Here is a 13,792-nt window from a genome sequence, read left to right on the forward strand (position 1 = left end):
TTCACTGGTCTATGTAAGGATGGACACACACACACACACACACGTGCACAGCCGTCCTTATTGTCAAGGACTAGTACAAATATACCATCACAGTGCATGGGTCAAGATCTGATGTCACGATATGTAGCGATCTGATACAATACGATACATATTACCATGAATAGCAATACGCTACATAGTTTTTGATGACATTTTTAAAATAGAGCTGAAAATAAAACTTGTGTAGCTACCACCTTGATAGTCTCATTTGCACATCGCATAATACCGATAACTCAGCATTATAATTTTCCATTCCAGTTCATTATGAAAAATATTTGCTTTGCATAGTAGCAAGACAGTAGGGGCGGGACTATTTTTTAACAATAAAAAATGATTACGATAGTCAGCTGCAATATTTCTGCACATCCCAAAAACGTATCCCTAACCTTAGCCATTCCCATCCTTAACCTAACCACAATTTACATTTTATCGGTAACCTTAAACACAACCAATTTATATCTAACCGTAACCTTAACCAAACCACAATTCAAATCTTGCCCCTAACCTTAACCAGGACCTCAATCATGAGGTTTTGCCTCATTAGGACCAGGCTTTGGTCCCCATTAGGTCTACTGATGCTGACAAGGTCAGAGTTTATGCTAGAAAAGGTCCTAGAAGTAACAAAAAAAACACATTAACACTCCTCTATAACCTCAGTCATTAACACTTCTGTCAATCAAGTGTGTTGTTTTAAATAGATGCTGGCATACTTGTACTTATCCATCTATTGTGCTCCCAACTGACAAGATGGGAGCCTCCAGGCTATTTGTCACACATCTCCCCGACTGTTATTTGTCATTGTCATTGTGAAACTGCTATACATTATTTGAAAGGCGTCTATTTGGAGGCCTGTCTTCTGGACAACGGTTTGTGGCACTTGCAGCAGACACGGTGCATGTCCCTGACCTTGAGTCATCTGTTTCTTAGTGCAGCTACAGAGGTACCAGTGCTTCAGCAGCCAGTGCTAAGAACAATTCAGTTATGATATCGACACATTTCAGGCCACCAGTGGCAGCACCGAGCAAACTGCTGCTGAGCAGGACGCTAGTATTGCATGATGATTCAATGTCATGTTTTGCTGATGAGTGGCCCAAGGCCTCACTGAATTTCATTATATATCATTAGGTTTAAAAATGGTGTATTTTAATTTTTTTTTGGTTGACTAGTAAACACCCCAGGCTCCGAACTCTCAGTTTGTAACACAGATTTTCAGACAGTTGTTTTTCTTAGACTAATCCAAAGGTCTTTAATTTTTGATATAAAGTGCCATATTGTAGAGAGATTTCGATGGGTTAAATATGTTTTGTTTTTCTCAATCCCTAAATCCACTCTATAAATGGAACCCTGTTAAATAATTTGTGCTTTCAATACTAGGTGCTTCAGCATTTGCTACAGCCGTCCAACCCACTCATGTAGCTGCTCGCCGCTTCTTGAGTAGTCGCACAGACAAGGATTAAACCTCGTCCTGGTCGAAAATCTTTTTAGTGAACATCTCATCACGGAAAAATCCATTACAGCCCAGGATTAGGATTCTCTCCTGCTTGTTATATCGAAGTTGCCATTTGTATACTCCTGGGTTTACAGTGGTAATCATCAGTGAAGCCCCTTACTAGTCTGTATTCAAAGGAGGCCATGAAAGAGTCCTCTGAACTAGGCTTCTCACTGTGTAAGCGTAGGAGAGTCGGATTGTACAAGCAGCACCTCTCACAATCACAGAAACAACAGGGAAGTAGCATAAAAAGTAGGGCATGCACAGTCACCACCTCTGCACCTCAGTAACAACTTGGCATGCGTTCAACCTCATTCACCAGTCTGCCAACCAAACCTCGTGAGCAAAGGATGCAGCAGCGATATTTCTTCTTACTTGTTCCCTGGGGTTGTCAGGCCCAGTATGAATGTACCTGCTGATTAGAATGACACAACTTGGATCCTGCTTATTAGACGACTGCAGACACTTACCACTCTTAACCTTCTTCGAAAGTTATCTTTTATAATTATTAGAAATTTCAAGTATTCCAGCACTCAAAAACCTCATTCTTCAACTGGCACAAGGGACCTGTCCCTGAGGACTTTAGATAAACAGATTTCTATTGTGGCACGCTATCAGTTGAGTTGAAGTAGCCTTTTTTGCAAAAGTCCTTTATCTAACACAAAACATTGATATCAAAGAGCTCATGGTTGGCGCAGCCTGTTCAGTGCCACGGAGAGGCAGAAATGGGGCAGAAGATATTTTAAAGCTGCTTTTATATTAAACGCTTTACCCTTTAAGTGAAGATCCCTTTAAATGCAGCCATTCAATTTCAAACCCTGGTATACGATATATTACGATGTAGTCACACGTTGCTAAAGCATCGATTCACATCTGTACGTACACTTTGTGCTTTATAGATTTCCTGAGTGAGGAAAACCTCATTATTTTCTCTTTCCAGAACTGTAAATCCTCTGCTCTGGAAGGACTTCATTAAAGGCCACACAATGACCACATTCCATTTAGCCTCTGATTGGATGCCAAGAGCTCCCCTTCTGAAACCCAAACCTGTGGTCACTGTGGAGCGGGTCACAAGTGGCAACCTGATCACAGCATCGTGTCAACCAGTGTAAACCACTGTGCACACGATAGCTTCTTTTTAAATGTAACTGGATGTTGTCACAGAGTGTACATACATTTTTTATGGCTCTGGTTTCTTGCAAAACCAAGGAAAAACGAGGTTATCTACTGCACTGTAAAAAATAAAAACGTTAGAAAAACTCGAGATTTCAGGGCTGAAGAAAATCACTTGCAGATCTGCCAACTTATTATCTTTTGCTCTGTTATTTATCCATCATATTTATAAAAACGTAACATTTTGAGCTCTCACAAGAGTTAGGGGGATTTAACCACCGTATTACTATGGAAATTTGGAATAGGTGAGTCACAATTAACAATTACATTTCCCTTATAGGAAGGTGGGGTTGGATACCTTATAAGTACCTTTCCTTGTTAGATTAACTGCATGTACAAAACTCTGTAAATGTAGCAGTAACAGGCCATTGTAGAAATGCTGCAATAACAAATGTTGAAGAATTTAAAACGGCCTCAGGCTGCGCTGTAGGAGTAAACAAATGATGGCAGTTGTGCGCATAGGACTGAAAAAGTCAAGTTGTGTGCTGACTCAAGTAAAACTGTAATCTACAAACTTGAATGGAGGAGATTAGAGTATAAAATGTCGTTGTTTGCTTGGAGTTAATATGGGAAAAAAAAACAGCATTCACATGACTTGAACTTGTAAGACCCAGCTAAGTCTGGGTTCTGGGTTCTGTCTTATTCTCCACCGTGTTTTACAAATTTAGGACATTTTAGATATAAAATTTGAAGACCCTCAAACGTACAAGGGATATTCACTATCTTGTCATATATTCTAAAATGTACCTTATAAATACACAATTAAAATGTATATTTTCCACTATACAAACTTTGTAGTGCGAACTGTTGTCTCGTGTTGAACATTGTTAATTTCTAGTTTATTACACTTAATAGACAAAACATCCGTATCTCTTTTTGATAACGAAATTAAAAGAAAACAAGTCTGGCTTCCTGAAAATAGCTCACAGTCAGTACAAAGAACATCAGTGTCACTCCTGTCCCAAAAATACCTGCACATAAAGCCATGTTTCTATTTCTGTCTCTGCTCCATCAATAACATTTGGGAACAGTGACAGGCGCTGACTGTGCCCTTCCTCCTGCATGACAGCACATCTCGACCTGCTGAATCCATTGCAGCGCTGCATGGTGTGCATAGCAGCTACTGTCATATTGCTGTATGGGTTGATTGATACAGTTAATACCTTATAAAATGCATATAGACATATAGACTTTACTTAATTATCTCAAGAACAGAAACACAGTAGCTTCTGTAGCTTCTCCTCAAATGACCATTCGTCTTTAGCGAAAGACTTCTTTAACCAGTTTTAGCTAAATTTAGCATCCCCTCGGGCTAGTCTTTCTCCAGAAATCTTAATAAGAAGATTTTTTTCCCATCTGCCTATTAATTTGACTCAGCGAAAAAAAATCTACAGGGATCGCTAATTGAGGGTTGGGTAGTGGATGTCACTGATTGATTTGGCTTGTACTCCACTGTTCCCCACAGACTAGACCCTAATGAGTCCTTACTGTTCATAGTAAGCCCACTTAACCCAGATTGGCTGCCATTAACTGGCCATCACGCTGTGCTCTCCCAGACGAAGGTAATTACCTATAGTCTCCTGTCTACAATCCCCCCAAAAAACATATAGGACCAATAAGCAATTTTTTGGGGGGCTATCTTCGGGACATATTTTTGTCTTGTTTTACACAAATATGCTTATTTCCATTTTTGGCTAAGCTTAGTATAAAGACCAGAGTGTAGGAAGGAGCTAGCTTGGCTCTGTCAATTAAAAAAATTCACCAGAAAACAAAGAAGCTGACTTACTAATAAATGATATCATGTTTATGTAACCTGTGCAGGAATAAATGTTTTTTTTATAAAGATTTATGTTTTTAGTTGAAGTTTGGTGCTGTAACGACATATTTTGGGGGAAACAACAGTCCAGAGCAGACTCTCAGAATCCTTAACTCTTAACATCAATTTTATGGTATCTTTTTTTTTTTTCCTTTTCATTTCTCCAGTACAAAATGTTCAGAACAGACACTGTAAGTAACTGCTTTGTAAGCGTTTGTGCTGGGATTCATTTAAAATCATGGAGCATTATTTTCCGCTGCTTTGTGAACCTTCAGTCACAGCAGACCCATGATTGATACTAATTACTTATGTATTGGAATATAAAAGAAATGTATATGCAGCCAAAGGTTTGCTTATGTCATCCTTGATGTTAGTCTTTCCACTGTGCTTGAGCAGCGTGAGCACGAGGAGAAGAGCTGAAGCTGGAGTGAAGAAAGCTGAATATCTGGAGTGCAAGCGCAAATCTAAGCACAAGCGCAAGGTTTTTAGTCAAAGCTTGAAATCAATAACTCCTGCTCTTGAACTGAATGACCGGGCTCTTGAATAAAGATAGGGAAAATAAAATAAAAAAAACAGTTTGGCATCGATTGTTCAGTAAATGTTATTCAGATACGTTTAAGTCACTTAAAGTTTCCTTTACAGAGTGTAGTTTGTATTAGGGCTGCGCAATATGACTCAAAAGCAATATCACAATTATTTAAAACTTTTACCTTGATTGCGATTAATGAACGATTATTTTATTTTATTTTAGTATTTGTAGGCAACTGGACTTGCTTGTGGAAGCACAACCATGTCAAACTTCTGAACAACTTCTGAAAATGCCATGACCTGGATGACTGAGAATCTTCACAGACAGACTAGCAAATAACGCAGTCAAAAGAAAATAGGCAGATTTAGCACTTCTACATCATTTGACCACAATGTGCAATCACCTTGGTAATGGTTTCACATGTTCCAGCCACTCACGTGATCGTTTCCCAGCTCCGACCCACATATGCTTTGATTTTGCACACGTTTGTTCCTGCCCACTGATACCTGGGCCATGTTTGTGTCACAGCAGTAAAACCGGTGTGATTGGAACACGGATCTGCTGGTTTGTAGGAGGATCCAGATCAGAGTCAAGTGCTATCTGGGTTTTTTGGTCTCCCACAACACCAGATTTTTTTAAATATTGAAACAAACAACATTCATGTTGGCTGGCAGTCTTTTATATTCTATTTTTGTCAGAACATTACTTCAGTTTTCTGCTTTTATATATGACTGACGTGAACATGAGGCTTCTAAATATAGTTGGTAGTGGATGTCATGCAAAAATGCAAAAATAAAAAAAAATCCCTCAGAAGTTAACGTACACAAGTCGACAAGTTGATTATATTATGGTGTTTTGATGATCATGTTTATTACAACTCATAAACTACAGCTTTATTTTCCTAAGTTGAAACACAGGAATAAATCTGGACACATACATGCATGGTGTTAATAATTAATGAAGGAAACATGAACATGCAGGAGTGCTTGCACTCGAGGAAACATGTTTTATAAATCTGCAGTATGGACAACCCCCTGCAGGACTGGATTTAAAGTTGCATATAGGAGAGAGTGAGAGCTAGAGATACCCTTCTGGGTTTCCCCCCCACTCACCTACATGAAAAGGGCTTTTAATCCACAGAGACAGAGCAGTAGAGTAAGGGTGTAGAGAAAAAACTAGGAGGTAGATGATGGAAGTCGACCGCTGCTTGGTGGGGGATGGGGAACACCCTGTGCAGAGTTAGCATCTTTATGGCCTCTGAGCTTCACCGACGCTCTCACATCACATCACTGTGCCTGCAGGGAGAAGAGAAGGCACTGAGCAATGTCCTTATGAGGGTAAGGAAATGCAGGTAGCAGATACAGTACAGGATTTTCAACTTGATAAAAAGCATATCTCATGCTGCCCAAGTGCCGATTGTCCTCTCCATCTGTTCTGTGGAGGTTACGAGCAGTTACACTGGCAGTCCCTGAAAGACGGGCCTGTCACCTCACCCCGTCGCAGTTGTGCTGACACACACAGACACGCTCGTCATGAATCACCTTCGTCTGTCAGTATGTCCACCCGTTTTATTGCACACTCCAATCTGTCAGTCCGTCCTCTTTAATTGGCAGTGGGGACCTGCTCAGTAACAACCAAACAACAACAGCAAGTCTACAAATTGAACAATGGGCAAGGTGCAATCCGTCTGCTCTCCAATGTCCAATCACCAAGCAGGTTTGAGTGATTACACACAAGAACAGCTAAGGCCACTAGTTTACCTGCACATGCAAAATAAGTGATGCTAGTGAGGTGCTGAACACGTGTGCTTGATGACATCAGCTGTTTTCAGACACAAACCATGGAAAATGTTTGGAAAATTGGGTCCTGGTTTTTTCCTTGGTTTGCCTTTCACACACGAGGAATGCCCGAGTCAGTTACTGCAGACACAGGACCTTCTCCTGCCAGCCCCCAAGTAAAAACTCTGGATAATGTCCAAATGAGCTCATGTGAGAAGCAGGGCATCTTCTTGAGGATTCATTGTGCGCTAAAGAAGTTCCTAACATGCTACATACAAAACTGAAAAGAATACAAGTATCTCAGGATGAAAAAGAAGAGCCATGCAGTACATGTAGAAGAGGCTGGCAAAGATCCCAACTTGGAAAGACAATGCTATCTTCCACTATGTTCTTTGGGTGGGAAAGCCAAACTCCAGTCCAAAGTCCAGACCCTGTTGTACAGAGTTTTTCCTGGAGATTTCCTGGAGTTTTAAAACAGCTTTATGACACTTCAGAACTTGCACTAGTGCCTTCTCACGGAGATAATTTGACCTTCCTCCAGTTGCTTACTAAATCAACCTTGGGTCATATACAGATACACTTGGTTCCTAAGAGAGGCCTAAATATTGAGGCACTGCATACTATTTGAAAGGGGATCAAATTAAGTTGACAAAATAGATCTGTTAAATACAGAGAAATGGTTCAGAAACCAGCTAAGTATACAATTCGCTGATTCAGGTATAATTAATTAACTATTTGAGTCTCTTCTTTTGAGAATACTGAACAAGAGGAAGAAGAAGAACTCCTATTATGAAAGTTTATATTCACACATATAGGATTTTTGATCTGCATTAAACTAACAAGTGAGAGGTGAACATATTAGGAGCAATGTATGAAAGACAGTCAGAGATTGTAGATCAGCATTTTGAAGTCCATTCAAATTGGAGAATAAACTTGTGCTATTACCCCTAACCCTAACCCCTATAGGGGAACTTATAAGTCCAAATATTACGAGAAAAATGTTGTATATGAGACATAAGATGTAATTCCACGAGAAAATACAGTCGGCCACTATCAACATGTCCAAAACTTCCTTTTAATCTGTATGGTTCTCTCTTCAGAATAGACTCAAAATATTGAGCATTACGTTATTTGTGAGATACATAATACGTTTTTAGTATAACTTAACAAGATGCTTTACATTCCTCATTTTAACTCAGGCAACAGGCTGATCTTCTGATATTCCCCCTGTAAAATGACTTTATTCTTGCAAAGTTACGACTTTATTAGGAAAATATCCTTTTTTCCCCCCCTTAAAGTGGCCCTGTCGTACCTAAGTGCTTTTTTGGAAAGGCCAGGAAAAAGACATTTACAGTAGTTTAATCTATGGGAAATTAAAGCGGCAATTAGTTTTTCTACATAGGATGTGACATACATTAGGGAAGAACCTATTCAATTTTGGTGCAGATCTGAATCATAGGGCGGAAAGAAATCTTTTTCACTTTGTTTAAGATTTCCCACGGAATAATTCATGGGTGTTGATGAAAAAAATCAGGCCTGTTTAGGGAACTGTTTTCAATGAGTGTGTGAAATTTGGCTGTTGGGTCCACGTGGAGATATGTGCTCTACTATGTGCTATTCTAGTTTGGTCACGTCTCTTGCTGCAGTTTTAAGATGATAACAGGCTGATTTTGTAGTCGTCTTGATGTGGGAGTTAAGGGAGTTTTTGTGGACGAGGGCTCAGTGGCTTTGTCAAAGCCTCATAAGTGGCCTAGAGGGAGTAATACTCACACACACCACTGACCCACAGTTCCCCAGTCAGTGAAGGGAGTTCAGCCACAGTAATAATTCATAACCTTTATCCTCCAGGCGACTGCACAAGTTTAGCTCTGCTGCCGTTATATCATTAGCCATGATTATTAGAGATGCACAACCCATTTTTACATTTCTAAATGGGGGAATTTACAGTAAGTGGAAGATTGTTAATCTTAAATTCCCAACAGAAGTTGAGGCCACTCCCAGCTGACAGAGGTGGGGTCCACCGTGTACTGGTCACCAGCATATCACAGGGCCGTCATACGGAGACAGGCAACCATTCACACTCTGTTATATCCCCTGGATGGGTCAAAGGATAGCTGGCAAAAAAACTTTACTTACTTTTCTACAAAAATGGCTCAACCAAATAAGTACAGGGAGTGGCACCATAACTAGGTGTATATAAGAATGTACAGGGTACCCCAAACTCACCTCTTGTCTTTAACCTTCCTTCAAATACCTCTAAGCAAGCAGCAAATCCTTATTTTACTAGGACAGCGAATCACTTGCATTACTCTGCCATAGGGGTGCAACGATTAATCGACGTGGTCGACAAAAATCGATGACAAAAATAGTCGCCGACGAATTTAATAGTCAATGATTTGTTGGTTACGTCATAGCGCGTGTTTTTCGTGCCGTGCAGCTGAACTAAACGTCGTTTTACCGGAGGTGCTGATGGAAGTAGCTGAGGAGTGAGCCATCTCGCTCCCTTCCTATCTCTGAAAGTCGCAATAGCAATAGCGACACAACATAGACCAATGGCGGCGTCCGTTGCAACACCATCGCGTACCAGAAAGTCAAAAGTATGGGAGAACTTCCCCATTAACATAGCCCGAAAAAAACTACCTGCAATATTTGTGAGGTGGACCTTGCTCTCCATGGAAGCAGGACACGAGCATTTGAAGAAGAGGCACGTTTGACATCGTAACGTAGACGATGCAGACTCGCCTCGGTAAGATAGCCTGTTATCTAGCTTGCTATATAAACGGAGTTGTCTTGGCAACTCCCACAATACCTGTGTGCAGGATTCTAGAATCCATCACAAAAATATGGTTTGAATATAGATTTTTTTAAACTTTTTTTTAACGAGTTTAAAAGCGTAATGTTATCCTATTGACTGACAACGTCTTTTTTAATTACAATTATGCAGTCCGAAGAAGACTGTAGTTTCGTTTGTTGATATTTTTATTGCTGATACTTTCCCTGTCCTTTTGTTTACAGAAAAAATGGATACTTGATTTTTAATTCATTTTTAGTATCGGCACTTGGCCTGTTCTTGATTCACAGGAAAAAGGGAAACTTGAATTTAACTAGATTTTTTAATATTAGCACTTTGCCTGTCCTTGGTTTAAAATGGACAAAAACTTGATTTTTCTTTGTTTTTGTATCAATAGTAGCCTAATATGCAGCAAAGTTTATTAAAAGACATTTTTGAATGAAGTATCGATCTTTATTGTCTTTATTGTCAGTTTTCACATGTCGTGAACAACCTCAAGCTAAATTTAAAAGCTGACGGCTAAATAAGAGCAATTGAGAATTTGTGTGATTCATAATCCGATTAATCGTTTCAATAATCGATAGATTAATCGACTATCAGAATAGTCGTTAGTTGCAGCCCTACTCTGCCACTTTGCTTTCCTGACATTAATCCTCTTGTGGTAATGCAAAAGTGGACAAAGTAAGATGTTGTCAAACAAGTATCTGATTTTGACAGCAGCAGTTTGATGGTGTACTATGTCCTCAGTGTCAACAATAGCTTCTTTCAAGACCCACTGACAATCTGTACATTGGTTAAAATTCAAGAACTTAATGTGATACTGGATCACTGAAGTTTATGTCTCATATAATGTGTGTGTAAAATGTATTTTCTACATGTATTATTATTGTATATGATATATTGTATATGGCACTTGAAGTAAACGTTATTTCATTCATATGCAACCACTTGTCAAGGGCCTTCTGACAGGCTGAGCTGAGATAATACAAACTGTAGCATACAGTGGTGTCACTTCCTCTCGGCTTTCTGTAAAACAAAGGAATGCCACTTAGGGTTTGGAAATTATTATTTATTTTCTTCTGCTACAAGCTACTGTATGAAGACATTGTACAGCAGTTTTTATCTGCTGGAAAAAAAACAATAGTGCCTGCTGCAGCACCAATATATATGATGATAATGACATATAAAGCAGACAAATCCAATCAAAATGAAGTACAAATTAATTATGTAAAAGCTTGTCTGAGGAGACGTTTATTGTGAGGGGGATGTCAGCGATCACCCTGATTCTGCTGCCCTAAGCTTCTTCGGCGCTGAGTAAAAACCTAAGAGCCCTGATGGCTCAGTCCCAATCATCCCTGCACTTCCCTTTTTTTTACTCGACTCTGAACTTTGCCAGAATCACGATGTGGAGCTGGTACATAAAGAGTCACCCGAGTTGTGATTAGGACAGAAGCCTGTAAAATGCGCTGCTACTTGAACAATGATTGACAGTCACTTATCACTGTGATGCTGACATGTGCTGTGATGTACATGTACTATATGAAAAGGACATTTCTGATGAATCAGTCATCACATTCGTGTAATTTACTATCAGTACTGCAAGTTTAATTAAGGTGAACCTAACTTACACACACACACACACACACACACACCCTATCTGTTTTAATTCCCGTCCATACTTACATGCCGGAAAATGCATATCATGTGACCACTCACGTTCACTAGTCACACGGTGAGTGCTGGTGTAAACAGGAAAACGTGCGCGTCCAGCTGGACTCGGGAATTGTGGCACGTTGCTCGAATAACAGCTCATCTCCAACACGTTAAGAGTTGTAATGTTGTAAAATGCAAAATTGATTTGCACAACAGCTCCTAGCAAAGAGAACAGGGTCAGCTGTAAAAATACTAACGTTTAAAGGGCTATATATGTCTACTGTGTAAAAAGATAATCCTGTAAAACCTAATAACCTATAAAAGCAACCATAGTACACAATTTATACTTAACCTTAACTTTAAAAAGAGTGACAACGGGCAAGAAACCATGGTCTGGAGACTAACATTTTTGATGGACAACAGGCCTCCTGCAGAATAACCACCTGGACGGATTTGAATCTTGTTTCTGCCACTGCATGCTTGTATCCACCACCTTTGATCTACAACACAGATCATCGAGAAGCGCATAAATAACACTTGTGTTAGGGCCGGACATACAAGGTGCCCGTGTCCGCGCACAGGATTTCTGATTACCTCTAAAATGCACAGTAAAGCAGTCTTCGTCCAAAAATATAGCCATGTTAACTGATGCTGGAGCAGTCATTCCCAACCTCATTAATCACGAGCACTTGTCACAAACGATTTGCCACCGTGCTGACATAGCATTTCTGCAAATGTACAGCCCTCCAGGCTATAAGGGGATTTCTCCTTCTTCCTTTCATGTCTTCCAGCAGTCTCCTATCTCCACCCTATCACCTGCTCCACTCTTTCACCTGTAACCTTTCCTCCACCCGTTCTTCTCATCCCTTCTCTCTCCCATACTCCCTCTAGTTCCACCCATAGCTGCCTTTCTGAAAGGTTTTATTCCCTGAAACATTACTTCTATTTAGCCCTGAGCATCAAGCACTGCCATCAGCCATAATCCAAGCAGGGCATGCCGCCATTAAAATGTATGAAAGCTCCTCCACTGCTGTGCTGTGTGGAGAGTGTGAAGAAAGTTCAAAATATATTCAAAGTTCACAGACTTTCACAGTTTTTTTTTGTTAACATTTGTTCATTAGGAGGTATGGTTGGTCATATTTTCTTTTTCTTTTTCTCAATATTACACAGTAAAAGACAGATGTGTGTACAATCGTCAAGTAGATTGGAGCACGGAGGAAAACCAATGACTGTAAATAAGGAGGGAGGGTTGCATCTCCACTTCCTCCCACTGTACAAAAATGAAGACAAAATATCCAGGATTCAGGTGCTGCCGTCTTGCACTGGTGAACTCATCGGGAGCCAGTGTCTGTGCAGGAATAATTGTGGAGTGGAGCCACAGTATCGAGGTCCTGGTGATACACGAGCACAGCTCATCGGGAGCCAGTCTCGGCCGTCAATCATTATGTTTAATCCTGTTTCCTCCAGCATCAAATAACTGATTAAGACCAAAATGACCAGAAACACCAGCACAAAAATTACCAAAAATGACAGACACAATCTTTGGAAACAAATTAGTTTGACATGCACTTTGTTAGTTTGGCATTACCCATCTGCTAACACGGGAGAAGCAGGCTTTATTGCCTGTATTGCGTCCAGCCACCAGGGGGCGATCAAGGTGTTTTGGCTTCACCTTTGGGAGCCGTCAGGTTATTTACAGTCTATGGGGAAAACATTAAAATAAAACATGTCAGGTCAGCTCAGTGAGGTCTGTGGTCATTCTGGATGTGAGTTGTGGCTTGTGAAAAGTTGCTTTACTTATAGTGAACAATGAGGATTTCAGTAGCTTGGCCAAAAAAGCTAGCAGACTCAATCAGTAAAGATATGTTTATGCATTTATATTTCTGCTATTACTATTCATATCTTGTGTGCTAAATACATTAAAAAAATAAATGAGTCAATAAACAGTTTTAAATAACTGGGAATTAAGTTGGAAAATACACTGATAAACTTACTGTGATGCTGTGATACTGTGATAGTAAGCTAGAAAGGTTAGAGTGCGCTAAAATCTAAAGGTAAAGCTAAACTAAAAGGCTTAATATCTTATTTGATCTAATCCGACAGCTAGTCTGGTCCTAAAACTAAATACAAAAATGAACAATGAACCAACTAACAACCTTAAGACTCACGAATTAACTCATAATTTCTTAGTTTCAATTGCACACAAAGATAAATGTAAAAATTCTGATCATCTCCAGCTATCATGTGAGTTCCCAGATATGGAGTGAAAGTAGCGGTTTATGAATAAACTGAACAGGCTCCATGATCGTACCAGATCTTCGCTGTCATGATGAAGTCTCCTGAAAGTCAATACATCTATACATTGTTCCATAATTACGGCACATACATTACACAACAAACATTCTTTTTAATTAAAACAAATAGGATTTAAGGTTTAATGCTTTAGGGAGACTGCTTTTCAAATTGATCACACAGCCTGGCTAACTGTTATGCTGAGCTAGGCCAATCGCTTCGCAGTGCTTTT

The 13,792-nt window shown here is 39.8% G+C and overlaps 1 long non-coding RNA gene across 1 annotated transcript; it reads left to right on the forward strand.

Moving 5' to 3' along the window:
• The first annotated feature begins 25 nt into the window (after positions 1 to 25).
• Positions 26 to 10,051, forward strand: LOC117758683. Its single transcript, XR_004613342.1, has 3 exons — positions 26 to 43; positions 8,772 to 8,774; positions 9,144 to 10,051. It is a non-coding gene; the product is annotated as an uncharacterized LOC117758683 (long non-coding RNA).
• The last annotated feature ends 3,741 nt before the right edge of the window (positions 10,052 to 13,792 follow it).

Source organism: Hippoglossus hippoglossus, chromosome 24, assembly GCF_009819705.1.
Source record: "Hippoglossus hippoglossus isolate fHipHip1 chromosome 24, fHipHip1.pri, whole genome shotgun sequence".
Taxonomy (NCBI): domain Eukaryota; kingdom Metazoa; phylum Chordata; class Actinopteri; order Pleuronectiformes; family Pleuronectidae; genus Hippoglossus; species Hippoglossus hippoglossus.